The sequence below is a fragment of the Tamandua tetradactyla genome, chromosome 5 (assembly GCF_023851605.1).
Source record: "Tamandua tetradactyla isolate mTamTet1 chromosome 5, mTamTet1.pri, whole genome shotgun sequence".
NCBI lineage: Eukaryota > Metazoa > Chordata > Mammalia > Pilosa > Myrmecophagidae > Tamandua > Tamandua tetradactyla.
Genome location: NC_135331.1, coordinates 126667101 through 126684386, shown reverse-complemented (window position 1 = coordinate 126684386; position 17286 = coordinate 126667101). Strand labels below are relative to the sequence as shown.

The 17286-nt window shown below is 38.8% G+C and overlaps 1 protein-coding gene and 1 pseudogene across 4 annotated transcripts in view; one reads left to right on the top strand and one right to left on the bottom strand.

Moving 5' to 3' along the window:
• Positions 1–17286, bottom strand: part of SMAP1 (small ArfGAP 1) — a 243339-nt gene that overhangs the window by 41607 nt on the left and 184446 nt on the right. The window lies entirely within an intron of this gene.
• On the top strand, positions 3510–6340 carry LOC143684838 (sorting nexin-9 pseudogene; annotated as a pseudogene).

Here is a 17286-nt window from a genome sequence, read left to right as displayed (position 1 = left end):
CACAAATTATTGTAGCTGACCCTGAACCTGAGCCTTACTTTTTGATCAAGAGAATAACAGTAATACTGGTCATAGAGACTTTATGATTGCTGAAATGTTAATTAAGATAAATATCACAATAGTGCTTTGCAACTTGTATTTAAAAACAAATTGTAAGGATTTAAAATTTTAACGACTCAGTTACAACTTAGTTCTTCCTTCTCTCTTTGCTTACTATTGTTTCATAACCTCACAGCTTTATGCATCATCACATCTTCTAGTACTACAACCAGAACACAGCATTTACAAACATATTTTCAGTGTTAATTTTCAATATCAACCTTAACACTGTTTTTTATCACCTTAACACTGTTTAAATCTTCCTTTAGAGCTAGACTGTAACTCTCTAGAAATCATAGCAGCTTACTGCTAGATCACAAGATACCTAGTACAGAATTTCATCCTTTTACTCTTCACATTATGATGAAGTCTTTAATGGAAACAAAGGTTTATCATGCCAGAAACCATTTACTCAATAATCAAACATGGAGGCTACTACTCTATTTAAATTTTTTGGTATTACTAAAATAAATACTATCTAGTAACTTTTAAAATCATAATTAGTAAATATGAGAACTAATACTTTATAACTACTTTATTCTAGAATATTGTTGTATACATTTACTATTGACATAACATTACTTGATACAATGTATCTAAATTCATAGGATTTCTAATAAGTTGGCAAGAAACCTATTAAGAGATATGATTTAACATTACCAAAACCACCACAACTATAATAACAATGTCTATTTGTGAAATTCTAATGTTCAGCAAACCCATGTTTTTATTTTTTACTTTTAGCAATGAATGATAGCTCATTGACGACTCACCTTGATATATAAGCAGCAGGACTCTCTGGTGTCTGCTCCTTCAAGCAGAGCATAGTGAATGTTGCTACTGTTACTATTACAACACTACTAGTATCACTACTATTACTACTCTCTCTCTCTCTGTACCAGATAAAGTTCTGATCCAACCTGGTCTCCTATTCTCTTTCTTTTTTTTTTTTTAATATATGCAAAATGCCTGCTAGAAACCACCAAGTAAGCAAACATAATCTTCCTCTGGTCTGTTACTCCCAATTTATGAATGAAAATCTGAAAATGAGAGGTTGAATAAGGTGCCCAAGTGAAAAAACTTAGGATAAATGAGCATAGCATACAAGTTATCAGATACTTCACCCCAAACCAAAGAATTTATAACTATATATGAAGAGTTACTGTTCAAGTCCCAAACTCAAAAACAAAAATATAGTTGCAAAGTATATAGATGTTTTGCAAACATGTAAATTGTAAGAATTTCCTACAGGGTTTGGGAAAACTACAAATACTCAATTGATTGAAAAAAGACTGCACCCACCACAGGTTATGTATGCTGTCTGTTCTATGTGCATTACTCCAAATTGAGGACAACCTATCACTGTCAGATTTGGGATCCATACTTCAGCTGACCCAGATGGTGCGGTAAGATGCTCCAGGGTGATGTTACCCACAGAATTTTTGAATAACAAGCAAAAATTAGCAGAGCCATCTTCTTCAAAACTCTGAAGACAGTATCTGGGCGAGGCCAAATCAAGAAAATGCAGATTTAAAGATGGCAGGAGAAGCGCATCGTGATTGTGTCCTTTATGACCCCTTTTCCAAAACATCGCTGGCACACTAAGGGGGCAGCCTGAGCGCCTGCTGTAGGACCCTAGTCCCATTTCAGATGGAACAAAAGTAACCCCTATGTACATTAGGTAACATTCTATTGGGTTGAAACCTGGAGGACTGACCTAGAAAACTCCTCTTGAGTTTGCCCTCCCAACAATTGCCCTACAGGCAAGAGCAGGCTGTAGATAGCTAAAAAGTACAAGAAACAATTAAGTCGAAGCAGCCTGGGACAAAGAATTGCCTGCATTAAGTCTTACAACAGAGCAACCTACATAAAAGAAAATCTATTTCATAAGGAGAAAAAGGGGCATTTGAATTCCTGCAACCAAAGGAATTCTAAGATCAGAAGCAAGCACAGTCCCAAGAAAAGACAAAGACTCAGAAAAGACAGAAAGGACCCTGCACTTCCTATTCACCTTGGACTAACCTTGAAAGGAGGGCTAAACTCTGAAGGAGAGAATCAGCAAATGAAAAACCAATATACAAAGTCTGTGAAAAATGTTTTTTACATTGGTTTGTTCATGTTTAACTCCTCACACAGAGAGGAGTGGCTAGATATAAACTCACAGAACAGACAGGTCAGGGATTTAATCCCAGAGTTGCTTGTTAAGATAATGAATGTACAGTGCACAACAAAATATTATGAGAAAACAAAGGAACAGGAAAAGATGGCCTATACAAAGGAGTAAGATAAAAATCCAGAATCCATCAATGAAAAAATCACACTTTGGATGTACCACACAAGGATTTTTTTAAAAATGATCCTTGATATGCTCAAGGAGATAAAGGAAAACACAGAGAAATTGCTGAAGGATATCAGGAAAATGATGAACAATATGAGAATCTCAATAAACAGAAAGATATTTTTAAGAGGAACCAAACAAAAATACTGGAGTTAAAGATCACAATAATTGAAATGAAAAATTCCCCAGACACTTTCAACAGCAGATGGCAATTGGGAGAAGAATCAGTGTGCTCAAAGATAAAACACTTGAAATAATTCAAGCTGAGAAACAGATAGAAAAAAGAATGAAAACAAGTAAACAGAGCATAAGAGACCTGTGGAATACCATCAAGCATACCAATATACGCATTATGGGAGTCTAAGCAGGAGAAGAAAGAGCCAGAAGTAATATTTAAAGAAATAATTGCAGAAAACTCTTCAAATTTAACAAACGATATGGACATGCAGATTCAAGAAGCCTAATACACTTTAAGTGGGAAAAATTCAAAGAGAACCAACCATGCCAGGACACATGGTGGTCAAACTGTCAAATGCTGAGAACAATGAGAGACTTCTCAAAGCTGTGAGAGAAAAGCAACGAATTGTGTACAGGGAATCCCAATAAAGTTAAATGCTGATTTCGCATCAGAAACCAGAGGAAAGAAGGCAATGGGCCAAAATATTTAAATTTCTGAAAGAAAAAAAATTCTGAGCAAGAACTTTGTACCTACTAAGACTGTCTTTCAAAAATGAAGGAGACTGGCGGGCAGGGCCCGCGGCCTGCACCGCCCACCCCAGCCCGGAGTCGGGGAAGCGGCCCCCGGGGGCCGGAACAAAGGGAGCCCGAAGCGGCAGCGGCGGCGGCCGCCGGGGCGGGGAGGCTCTGGGCGGGGGCGGAAAAGTGGGCGAGGAGGCCGGGCCGCAGCCGAGGGCACCGGGCGCGCTTCCGCCGACCGCGGTGAACCGACAGCCGCGGCGTTTCAGGATCTGCCGGAGCGGGCGGCGGCCGGAGTCACCGAGCGGCGGGGCTTGAGCGTCAAGACTCCCGGCCGAGGCAGAGCCGCCGCCCGCGCCGCGTCGGGGCCCAGCCGGAGCCGCCGCCGTCCTCGCCTGTCTGGCAAGGGCCGCGCAACCGCGGCGCGGGAGAAAAGCCGGGCCGTCCCGCGCCGGGGACCCGCCCGCCATGGCCACTAAGGCTCGGGTTATGTATGATTTTGCTGCTGAACCTGGAAATAATGAACTGACAGTTAATGAAGGAGAAATCATCACAATTACAAATCCGGATGTTGGTGGAGGATGGCTGGAAGGAAGAAACAGCAAAGGAGAACGAGGGCTTGTTCCCACAGACTATGTTGAAATTTTGCCCAGTGATGGAAAAGATAAGTTTTCTTGTGGAAATTCAGTGGCTGACCAGGCGTTCCTTGATTCCCTTACTGCAAATACAGCACAAGCCAATTCGACAACTGCCAACAGTAATAACCAGGTCAGGGGTGGCAATGACCCTTGGTCAGCCTGGAGTGCTTCCAAATCTGGAAACTGGGAGAACACAGATGGCTGGGGAGCCAAACCAGAGGGCGCTGCTACCCAGAGAAGCACGTCCAATAACTGGGACAGTGCCTTCAGCCATCCCCAGGCCTACCAAGGACCAGCAACTGGTGACGATGATGACTGGGATGAAGACTGGGATGACCCCAAGTCAGCTCCTTACTTTAAGGATTCAGAGTCCGCTGAAGGAGGAGGTGCTCAGCGAGGAAACAGTCGTGCTGGGACGTCTTCCATGAAGCTGCCACTCAACAAGTTTCCTGGATTTGCGAAGCCTGGAGTGGAACAGTATTTGTTGGCCAAGTAACTAACAAAACCCAAAGAGAAAATTCCCATCATTGTTGGAGATTATGGCCCAATGTGGGTTTATCCTACCTCTACCTTTGACTGTGTGGTAGCAGATCCCAGAAAAGGTTCCAAAATGTATGGTCTGAAGAGCTACATTGAATACCAGCTAACACCTACTAACACAAATCGATCTGTTAACCACAGGTACAAACACTTTGACTGGTTATATGAACGTCTCCTGGTTAAGTTCGGGTCAGCCATTCCAATCCCTTCTCTTCCACATAAGCAAGTTACGGGTCGCTTTGAAGAAGAATTTATCAAAATGCGCATGGAGAGACTTCAGGCATGGCTGACAAGGATGTGTCGGCATCCGGTCATCTCAGAAAGTGACCTTTTCCAGCAGTTCCTCAGTTTCCGTGATGAAAAGGAGTAGAAAACTGGAAAGAGGAAGGCTGAAAAAGATGAACTTGTGGGAGTTATGATATTTTCTACCATGGAGCCAGAGGCACCTGACTTGGACTTAATAGAAATAGAGCAGAAGTGTGACGCTGTTGGTAGATTTACCAAAGCCATGGACGACGGTGTGAAGGAACTGCTGACTGTCGGGCAGGAGCACTGGAAGCGGTGCACTGGGCCATTGCCCAAGGAATATCAGAAGATAGGAAAGGCCTTGCAGAGTTTAGCAACAGTGTTTAGTTCTAGTTGTTACCAAGGTGAAACAGATCTCAATGATGCAATAACAGAAGCAGGAAAGACTTATGAAGAAATTGCCAATCTGGTGGCAGAACAGCCAAAGAAAGATCTCCATTTCCTGATGGAATGCAATCATGAGTATAAAGGCTTCCTTGGCTGCTTTCCTGATATTATTGGTGCCCATAAGGGAGCAATCGAAAAAGTGAAAGAAAGTGATAAACTAGTTGCTACTGGTAAAATAACGCCACAAGACAAACAGACCATGGTAAAGCGAGTTGGCACGATGTCATATGCACTGCAAGCTGAGATGAATCATTTTCATAGTAACCGGATCTATGATTACAATAGCGTCATCCACCTGTACCTAGAGCAGCAAGTGCAATTTTACGAAACGATTGCTGAAAAGCTGAGGCAGGCCCTCAGCCGCTTTCCAGTTATGTGAAACAGAATGGAACATGAAGAAAATTCCGAAGTGCTTCTTTTCTGACTTGGGGCAATGCAATTTAAAATTGTTGTGCTTTTTTTTCCCTCCCATATCATAAAAGAAAAAAAACAGGAAAGGAAAAAAGGAAACCAAAAATAGAGTTGCAAAAAAATGTTATGTTTACTTTGTTAACCAGCCCAAATGCATCAGTTATTTAGGGATGGTCTTCTTTTGTTCATTTCCATATCCAACATTTAAACCAATACAAAGTCTCTATTTTTGGAAAGTACTTCAAGTTATCAGAATTTTGAGTGGAAAATTAGGGGGTTACCCCCCAGTGATATTTTATATAGACTCTTAATTTATAAGTCACCCACAGTCTTCCAGTTCTTACCCAATGTCAGATTATTACTAATTGCTTTCTCAAAAATATGGAATCTGCCAGAATAAAAATTATATATGTTTGTATATTTTTATAACTTCAGTCCTTTGGGATTCCTATCCGCTTAGGAAGATCAGTATACCCTTCACTTTTATATTTATGACTCAAGTGCTCACATTTTCAGGAAGAAGGAGGCAGCGAGGGGCTCAAGTGCCACCACTCGCCCTGCCACCTGGTGATTAGCTTGTCGTCAGCCCCTTCCTGACCCCCCTGCCTACCCACTCACTCTCCTCAGGGTCGTTTTTGATGCGTAGCTCTTATGTGAGGACCACTTCCTTCCTAATCACGGCTGAGGCATGTTTTGTGCTAGAAAGAAGTCAGAAGAGTTAGAGGACCTGTTAAAAAAAAAAAAAAAGAACGCTACCCATTGGCTCCTGGGAATAGAGCAGCCTTATTGATATGTGTGCTAGCAAGTGCTGTAGGGGCATAGCACTGCTCAGGATGTTTTTTGCCCCATTCCCTTATTTTTATTCTTAAGCTATTCCATCTGACAGATGAAGAAATGTTGGGGATAATATGATTTGCCAGTTGGTTTAGACTGTGGAGTAGCAGGCCTATTGGTATCTAAAAAGATGGGAAACTTGGTAGGTAGTACAGCTGTCACCTCTCCACCAAATGGAACAGTTTTAGGGACTGGTTTCCAGATCTGGGACAAGGGTGGTAATCTGAATAATGTGCAGTAATCCCCAGGGCTTTTTATGTTTAGGAAAAAGGACAGCATGATGTTTTTCCTGACTATATCCTAAACTTTAGACAAACCTTTTCTGATTACTAGTACTTCAGTTAATGCCATAAAGCAACACAGTATCTTGACAGACCATCAGCTTTAAACCTAAACACTCACATACCCATCCACACGGTTTCTTACCCTAGCAGACAAATAATTCCATCTGCCAGAGTTGCCTTACTGCATTATCTCTGCTTTCACTTTTCTGACCTAATAATTGTATTGAAGAAAATGGCAAATCTAGGCCAGCCTAAATAAAGTGAAACCAAAAAAATAAATAAATGAGGAAATCAAATGAACATGAATATAAGAACACCTTGTTCTTTAATGTCACGGGTTTTTGATAAATGTTTTATAAGTAATTTTCCCCACTTGATTTTTCCTTTATAAAATCCCATAGAACAGTGTTTAAAATACAGCCATTTAATATATGTACAAATTGTACAGAATATGTATAAATATTTTACACATGTAAGAGCATGTAGAAGCCAACATATAAATAAATTGTTTAAAAATCAACCTGTACATTAAATTCTCAAAGCACTTTTTCAAAAAAAAAAAAAAAAATGAAGGAGACTCTCAAGCAGTAGGGATTCCCAATTTAATAAGCCAAGCCCTCAATCTTGAAGCTTGCCTTTATGAAACTTGTTTCTGTAATGTCAAAGATAAGCCTACATATAATTATGCTTAAGAGTCACCCCAAGAAAGCCTCCTTTGTTGCTCAGATGGGGCATCTTTCTCTAAGTCAACTTGGCAGGTGAACTCACTGCCTGCCCCTCTACGTCGGACATGACTCTCATGGGTATAAGTCTTCCTGGTAAGGTAGGACCTGACTCCTAAGAATGAGCCCGACCCTGGCATTAACAGAAGATCTGAAGGGCAAAAAAGGTATAAGACTTAGGAAAAAAATAACAAAATGGAGGAAGAAAGCACTGCATTCTCAATAGTTACTCTTAAATGTGAACAGTTAAAACTGTCCAGTCAAAAGGCAGAGACTGGCTGAATGGAGAGGGAAAAAAGCACGACCCAACTATATATATGCTTTCTATAAAAGACTCAAACTCAAAGGTATAAGTATGTTGAAAGTGAAAGGATGGAAAGAAATATACCATGAAAGTTGTAACCAAATGAGAGCTGAGATAGATAAATTAATATCAGATAAAACAGACTCTATGTCAAAAACTGTTATCAGGGACAAAAAAAAAAAAGGTCATTATATACTCATAAAGGAATCAGTTCAATAAGAAGACATAACAAATATGAATACCTTGGTGGTTTGAAGCTGTTACGTACCCCAGAAGAGGCCATGTTCTTTTAATCTATTCCTGATTGTTCAGACTTATTGTGGGTGAGATCTTCTGATTAGGTTATCTCAGCTGAGGTATGTATGACCCACCCCATTCAAAGTAGGTCTTAATCCTCTAACTGGAGTCCTTTATGAGAGATAAAATTAAGAAAAGCTCACAGAGAAAAGCCCCAAAGAAGCTAAGAGAGGACCCATAGAAGCTCAGACAGGAAATAAACAGGAACGAGAAGCTGAAAGCAATGAAACTCAAGAACAAAGGACAAGGAAATGCTGGCCATGTGCCTTCCCGTGTGACAGATGTGTCCTGGATGTAAGCAGCCTGTCCTTTTTTAGCTCAGGTATTGTCCTGCTGATACCCTGAGATGGACATGTTCACAGGCTAAGAACTGTAAATTATAAATCCCCATTGTAAAAATTAACCCATTTCTGGTATATTGTATTTCAGCAGCTTTAGCAAACCAAAACAAATATATATGCACCTAACAACAGAGTCCCAATCTTGCAAATATTGACAGATTTGATGGTAGAAATAGATGGTTCTTTGGTAAAAGTAGGCAATTTCAATATACCACTTTCAATAACAGACAGACTGTCTAGACAGAAAATCAATAAGGGAACTGAAGACTTGAATGATACTCTACACCACCTAGGCCTAACAGACATATATGTAGCACTTTCCCCAACAGCAACAGACTATACATTCTCTTCAAGAGCATAAGGAGCATTCTCCAGGATAGAACATATATTAAGTCACAAAACACTCTCAATAACTTAAAAAATATTAAAATCATACAGTGTATCTTCTACTACTATAATCGAATGAAGCTATAACAGAGGGAGAAATGGAAAAACCACAAATATACAGAAATTAAACACACTCTTAAAACAAACAATAGGTCAAAGAAGAAATCACAAGGGAAATTAGGAAATATCCTGATGTGAATGACAATGACACAAACTTATAGGATGCAAAAAAAAAAAAAAAACTTACAGGATGCAGCAAAGGCAGGGCTGAGAAAGAAATTAATAGCTCTAATTTCTAACATAAAAAAGAAAGCTCTCCAATGTGGTTAAAGTATATTTTAGGTCAAAGGTGCCAAAGATAGGAAAGATCAAACAGCTGAGGGTCCATTTTATTAACTGTTTCTTTTCATTTCTTGTGACTAATGAGATTCTGCATTACCCTTGTTGACAATAACACTGCACTGTAAATGTAAACGGTTTCCCCACAAAGTAAAGAGATTCTCTGGTAGTTAGATTCAGATGTCAACTTGGCCAGGTGAAGGTGCCTAGTTATGCTGCTGTGGTTATGAGCCAATGATACGTGAACCTCATCTGTTGCTCATTATATCTGCGGTCAGCTAGGAGGCATGCCAGCTGCAATGAATGATGTTTGATTTAATTGGCTGGTGCTTAAATGAGAAAGGTCAAGGTAGCACAGCCCAAGCAGCTCAGGATACCTCATCTCAGAACTCGCAGCTCAGCCCAGGCCTTTGGAGATGCAGAAAGAAAATACCCCAGGGAAAGTTGCTGGAACCCAGAGGCCTGAAGAGAAGATCAACAGAGATCATCCTGAGCCTTCCCAGGTAAGAAAGAACCTCAGATGGAAGTTAGCTGCCTTTCCTCTGAAGAACTAATGAAATAAATCCCCTTTTATTGCCAATCTGTCTCTGGTGTGTTGCGTTCCAGCAGTTAGCAAACTAGAACAGATTCCAATCGGGAAAAAAAAAAAAAAAAAGAAAGATCTCAAACCAGAGACCTAACCTTAAAACTAGAAAAAGAAGAACAAACTAAATTCAAAGTGAGCAGAAGGAAGTAACAAACATTAGAGCAGAGATAAGTAAAATAGAGAATAGAAAACAATATAAAGACAATCAACAAAACTAAAAGTTGGTTCTTTGAAAAGATCCATAAAACCAACAAAACTTTAGCTAAACCAGTGAAGAAAAAAAGAGAGGATAAAGATAACTAAAATCAGAAATGAAAAGTGGAGATTACTAAAAACACCACAAAAAGAAAAAGAACTGTAAGAGGATACTATGAACTGTACATAACAAATTGCATAACCTAATGAAATAGGCAAATTCCTAGAAGCATACAAAAAAAAACCTGACTGATTCAAGAAACAATAGAAGATCTCAACAAACCAATTAAGTGTTAAGAAGATGTGATCAGTAATCAAATGGCTCCCAACAAAGAAAAGCCCAAACCAGATGGCTTCACAGGAAAATTTTATCCAACATTCCAAGATGAATTAACACCAATTCTGCCCAAACTCCTCCAAAAAAATGAACAGCAGGGAACACTCCCTAGCTTAATCTATGAAACCTGCATCATCTTAATACTGAAGTCAGATATAGATACCACCAGAAAATAACAGACAAATACCACTTATGTATACATGTAAAAAAAAAACAGTTAACAAAATGCTAGCAAACTGAATCTAATACTAGCATATTAAAAGAATTACATGCCATAACAAACTGGGATTTATCCCAGGTACACAAGGTTGGTTCAACATAAGAAAATCAAGTAATGTAACAAACCACATTCTGAGAATGAAGGGGAAAAAAAACATATGATCATCTCAATTGATAAAGAAAAGTAATTTGACAAAAGCCAGCACCTCTTATAGAATAAACATTCAGAAACCAGGAACAGAAGGAAACTTCAAGATAATAAAAGGCCATATCTGAAAAAGCCACAGTTTACATCCCACCTAAAGTTGAAAGACAAAGTTTTCCATCTAAGATCAGACACAAGACAAGAATGTCCAATGACATCACTTATTCAACCCTGTACTGAAGTTCAAGCCAGAGCAACTAGGCAAGAAAAAGAAATAAAAGGCATCTAAAGTGGAAAAGTAGAAGTAAAACTTCCTTATTTGCAGATGACATGATCTTTATACAGAGAACCCTGAAAGATCCACAACAAAGTTACCAGAACTTTGAATTCAGCAAAGTGGCAGGATATAAGACAAACATTACAAAATCAGTAGTACTTCTATATAGTAGTAATGAACCTTCTGAAAAGGAAATTAAGAAAATAATTCTATTTACAATAACAACTTTTAAAATCAAATATCTAAGTTATGAAGTGAACCAAGGATGTAAAGGACTCATAAACAGAAAACTACAGAACACTGCTTAAAGAAATAAAAAATTTAAACAAATGAAAGGACATTCCACATTCATGGACTGGAAGAGTAAGTACTATTAACATGCAAATTCTACCCAAAGCAATTTACAGATTCAATGCAATTCCAATCAAAATTCCATCAGCCTTCTTTGTATAAATGGAAAAGCCAATCAGCAAATTCATCTGGAAGGGTAATAAGCTCTAAAAAAGCCAAAACCATTTTGAAAAAGAACCAAGTTGGAGGAGACTCACACTTCCTCATCTTAAAATAAAGCCACAGTAATCAAAATAACATGGTACTGACAAAAGAACAGACACAAACCAATGGAATCAAACTGAAAGTTCAGAAGTCAACCTTCACATTTCTGTCCAACTGATTTCTGACAAGGGTGACAAGTCCAGTTGGAATGAACAGCTCTTCAACAAATGGTGCTGGGAAATCTTGATATTCATATGTGAAACAATGAAGGTGGCTGCCCTAATTCAAACCATATATAAAATTTATCTTGGGCAGTACAATGGTGGTTCAGTGGCAGAATTTTCGCCTGCTGTGCCAGAGACCTGGGTTCAATTTCCAGAGCCTGCCCATGCCAAAGAAAAAAAAAAAATTATCTCAAAATGGACCAAAGACCACAGTAAGATACCAATTCATGCCTTCTAGAACGGTTACTTTAAAAAGAAAAGAAAGAAAACACAATTGTTAAAAGATGGCCCAATGTCCATCAACAGATGAATGGATAAAAAAAATATGGTGTACACATACACTGGAATATTATTTAGCCATAAAAACCAATGAAGTTCTGATATGTGCAAATGTGGTAGAACCTTCAAAACACCATGCCAAGTAAAATAGGCCACACTTAAAAGGACAAATACTGTATGAACTAAATAACATGAAGTAATTAGAATACACTAATTCAGGGAGCCAAAAAACTAGAACACAGTTACCAGGAGCTGGGGTGGGAGCAAGGAACGTGGAGTTAATGCTTAATTAGCACAGAATTTGTTTTGGGTGATAGAAAAGTTTTGGTAAGGGACTGTGGTGAATGTAGTACAACACTGTGAATGTAATTCATGCCACTAAATTGTATATGAATGTGGGTTAAAAGGGGAAATTATAAGTTTTACATGTGTTACTATAATAAAAATTGAAAGAAAAAAACTCATAGGAATGTATGGCATAAACAGTGAACCCTAATGTAAACTATGGACTATATTCTAATAAGATTTCTCCTCAGTTGTAACAAAGTTACCACACAAATGCAAAATGTGAATACAGCAGCATGGCATAAGGGATCTCTGTATTTTCTGCATGATTTTTCTGTAAACTTCTCTAATTAAAGAGAAGTTTATATATATAAAGAAATCTAGGTTAGGAGCTATGGTGTTTGAGTCCTGGTATAACTTATGACTGTATGACTGAATTCAGCCCCCTCTTCTTTATCTAAAGAATGAGGGGCTTGGACTAGATTGCTTCTGTCTTTACCAGTCCACACTAAGTGTTTGCAAACTCTTTAATGTTGGCCATTAAATAGCTTCTCTTTGGAGAAATGCCAGCTGCAAGTGTGGGTATCAGTGGCTGTTCTAGCTTGCTGGCTGTCAAAATGCAATATACCAGAAATGGAATGGCTTTTAAAAAGACAAATTTAATAAATTGCTAGTTTGCAGTTCTAAGGCCAAGAAAATGTCCCAATTAAAACAAGTCTATAGAAATGTACAATCTAAGGCATTAAAGGAAAGATACCTTGGTTCAAGAAAGCCAATCAAGTTCAGGGTTTCTCTCTCAACTGAGAAGACACATGGCGAGCACGGCCTTTCTGCTAGCTTTCTCCCCTGGCTTCCTGTTCCATGAAGCTCCCCAGGGGGCATTTCCTTCTTCATCTCCAAAGATCGTTGGCTGGTGGACTCGTTCTGCTCCCTCAGAATCTCCTAGCTTTTTCTCTTGTAATTCTCTTTTATAGGATTCCAGTAAAATACTCAAGACCCACCTGGAATGGGTAGAGACATGTCTCCACCTAATCCAGCTTAACAACCACTCTTGACTGAGTCAAATCTCCAGGAAGATAATCTAAAATTTTCAGCATGCAGTGCTGAATAGGGATTAGAAGAAACAGCTGCCTTTATAAAGTGGGGTTAGGATGAAAACATGGCTTTTCTAGGGTACATACATCCTTTCAAACTGGCACGGTTGCCTCCACCGAGGACTAGCAGATTACATTCCATACATTTTTACACAGCCTATCAGCCACTGCATCAGAAACTTGAAGGAAAACACCTTTCTAAATAACAAAGTCCATATAAATGTTCTGGGATATATCATTAAAAGACAGAAATTAGTTTAGCTATCACCAGTATATTTACCTAATCCTCCTAAAACTGCAAATATTTATTAATAATTCACCTAAAAGGAACTTTTTGTTCTAATAGCACCAGATATTACTTCTTATAAATATCTTCTATATTTTGGCTAAATATATGCCAGCATTGTAAAGGTAGTTTTATCCTTTTTCCTTATTTTAAATTTCCCTAGGGTAGGTTAATAAAATTATCAGATGAAGAAAAAATATACTTTGAATTCAAAGTAGTTTATACATTGGGGCTCAGAGGTATATTATCCCTTTTAAGCCTTCTGAGGATAATTCAATACCCATGGCCTCTGCTCATTCAATACTCACTCTATATAGCAATGTGACGTGGTAACGAGCAGTTCTCATCATGGGTGTAGGAAACAGTCCAGAGCTAAACTTTTCTCTTGGTTTTAAGTAGTAATTCCTTTCAGTTCTCTTCACTTTCCTAAACTGTGCCAGTCTGCATATTCAACTTTCAAAACAACACAATCACATAGTATCATTTTGGTATATCACCACTTTCTAAAAGTACTGCTTATTTTGTTGATAGTCATTTATTTAACAAGTATTCCAGGCACTCATTTTCTAGAACTCACATTGCAGAGGGAAGGGGAATGGGAAGGGAAAAACAGACATTGAAATAAATGATCACAAGTAAAACAGTAGACTATGTTAACTGACAAAAGGTGAATTCAAACAGGATGTTGCAATCAATAATGCCTGGGGGCTACTTTGAATTAGGTGTTTAGTATAGACCTCTCCACGGTATCGTTTAAACACAAATATAATAAGAAGACATCTTTGAGAAGATCAGAAAAAGGATCCCATGTGGGGGTAACAGCCAGTGCAATGACCTTGAGGTTACAGTGAGTTTGATTTATTCTAGGAATACAAAGGCTGGAATAGCAGGGGCAGAATGAGACTAAAGAGCTGAGGCCAAAAGACACAGACAAGTATGTAAAGCTTCACTGTGAAAGTTCTACGGGACAGGGTTTGAGGAAGTAGATCATTCCAAGTGCAGTGGGAAGTTACTGGAATGTTTTGAGCAGGGAAGTGATGTGATGATTCACCTTTAAAAAGATAAACCTGGAAACAGGGAAGTCAGTTAAGAGGCTATTTCAGAGGTCCAGGAAATGGTGGTAACTTGGTCTAGGATGGTAACAGTGAAGACGGAAGAGGGTATAGTTATTAGGATTCACTGATGAAATCGATGTGTCAGGAGTAGCAAGGAGAAGAAGAATGTAGAGCTAGTATATGTTTGTTTTAGTGGGGGAGTGTGGGGAGCCCGGGCCTGGGCCCCAATCCCCCACATTGAAAATAACCTACACTATGTAGCTGCCTACAATGACCAGGACAGAAATTAAACATCATCAAGTCTTGGAAGGTGGGGGTGGAAAAACGAACAGATGATATCATAAAAAAGCACTCAAAATTTCCCTTCCCTTGATCACTGTCGATAACAATCCTCAACCACCCATGTCATGAGACCCTGCCAAAACTGTTCTCACACCTTTGTCCCAAACCCTTATAAGCCCTTGAATTTCCCCAACTCCTTTGCAGAGCTCTAACTTCCATTTCCTGACTGGCCGCTATTAGGAAGAATCTCCTGTTTGTAAGTCCCAATAAAATTCATGTCTAACTCTGTGCCTGACATGTCCTTGGTCATCAGGCTGCCCCGACCCAAGTCCTCCATGAGCTGAATTGGAACAGGGAGGGAGAAGAAAAAGAAGGATCAAGAGTTCAGTTTTGGCCACATTAAGGCATCTTTTACATGGAGATATCAAGTGGGCAGCTAAATAAACACGTAAAAGATTCTGGGGTTGGATCAAGTCTAGAAATAAACATTTAGGAATTGAAGCTATGGGACAGGTTAAAGGTATGTATGAGAAGTGAGCTCAATTCTGAACTGGGGTCCTACAACACTTTGAGGTCTGGCAGAGGAGTATGAGTCAGCAAAGAATACTTAGAACAGCCAGAAAAGTCAGAATAAAACCAGAAGACTGGGGCCAGAATAACCAAAAAAATAAAGTACTTCAAGATAGAGGGAGTAGCCATCAGTATTAAAAAAAACTGACAAGCAATTAGGGAAAATAAGAACTGAAAAAGAGTCACTGGATTTGGTAATTTGGAGACAACTGAATTGGAACAGGAAGGGAGAAAAAAGAGAAGGATCAAGAGTTCAGTTTTGGCCACATTAAGTGTCTCCTTGCTACTCCTGACACATCGATTTCATCAGTAAATCCAGGAGATAACCTGGACTTTAGGAGCCTCAGGAGAAAGGTAAAGACAGAAACTGGAGCGGAATGGCATAAGAATAAGAATAAGAAAGGGGAGACAATGATCAAAGTCAACTCTTTCAAAAGGGCTAGTAACTGGAGGAAATAATGGGAGATAATGGAGTATGTTTGTGTACTTGATGGGAAGGATAGCAGAAAGTAAAAAACTGAGGAAGCAAGGGAGATGGGATAAATTCAGAATGAAGGTATGAAAGTATCCGAAGCCCATTTGGAGCAGCTGATCTCTGACAGGGGCCATGTCCATTTCATCAGGAGGAACAAAAAACAGCACAGATGCAGGTTAGGCTGTTGTTACGGTCTTGGGGAAATTAGAAAGTTCCTCTATGACTGCTATTTTCTCAACCAAACACAGAGCAAAAACGTTACTGAAATGGGGTGTATAGTATGTTTATAGAAAGAGGAGACATTATGAAATATCTCTTCAGAAAAATAGAAAACAGGCATACTAGGGAAGTGTAATAGGACTGCAAAGCAACATTCAATGCTCATTTGAAATTTGCAGCCATGAACTAAAGAAAGTTAAGACCAGTCAGCAGATTGGCAGATTTTCTGCTCAAATGAGAGCACAGAAGAGGGCAATAATTAGACTGAATCAGTACTTGCCAAACAGAATACCCCAAGACAAGAGCAAGATATTCATAAGACAGTGATAAGAATGAGAATGGATTTTCAGCTAGGTCAGGAAGACTATTTAAATCATTGTATAGTGAAACCCTTATCATGCCAATATCTTCAGCAATTTTCTCTCCATCAAATGAATTGCATACAATTAAAACAGTTCTCCAATAACATTATTTACTTAAAATCTTTTTAAGTTATGTTGACTCTTAACTGCAGTGATTTGGATAGTAAAAATTTTCAGTAAGGAACTCTTACATACAAAAAATAGTATGCATGTCACAACATTAGAAAAGGGCAGCATGAAAACATTATTGGAAGATCAACTAAAATTTAAACCAGATGAACCAGAAAACAAACATATGTATCTGGAAATATATCTTCCTCCATTCCTCTCTTCAATGAATACTTGAAGAAACACCATGAGCTAGGATGGGGAAATGATTGAGATTAAAGGATCTGTATTGCGTTGTAAGTTCTGACTTGTTTTTATGGGGAAAAAAGAGTGGAGAGGGGCTGAGGAGAGACTGCAGGTAGGAAACAGAAGGCCTCCTACTTTCTTCTCCTTCTGTCCCTAATCTTATACCCAACAAAGACTACAGAAACACAGGAATCTTTTTTTTTTCTGATTCTTCTTTGCACCCTGATACTAGATTAGGAGCCATCACATAAATATGCTCAGTAAATGTTTATTAAACTTAGAACACAGAAAATTGAAGGTCTTGGAGAAAGCTAGTACACCTTTGTTCACAAAGCTTCTTGGAAACAAGTTCTCTCAAGGAGACAGTATCAGAAAGATCACAGTTTTCTAAGTGCAAACTAGAACTAAATCCACCTGACTCAACCCAAGCTCCATAAGGGCAAGAATTTTCATTTGATTTGTTCAATGCTGTGTTCCAAGGGCCTGTATATCAGTGTCTGTCACATATTAGGTAATTGTTACATATTTATCAAATAAACTGGATGTATTTCAAGATAAGGCAGACAAATAATTTAACCTAAGTAGCCCAACCAAATATGCTCATAAGTTATAGCCATTTTTTGA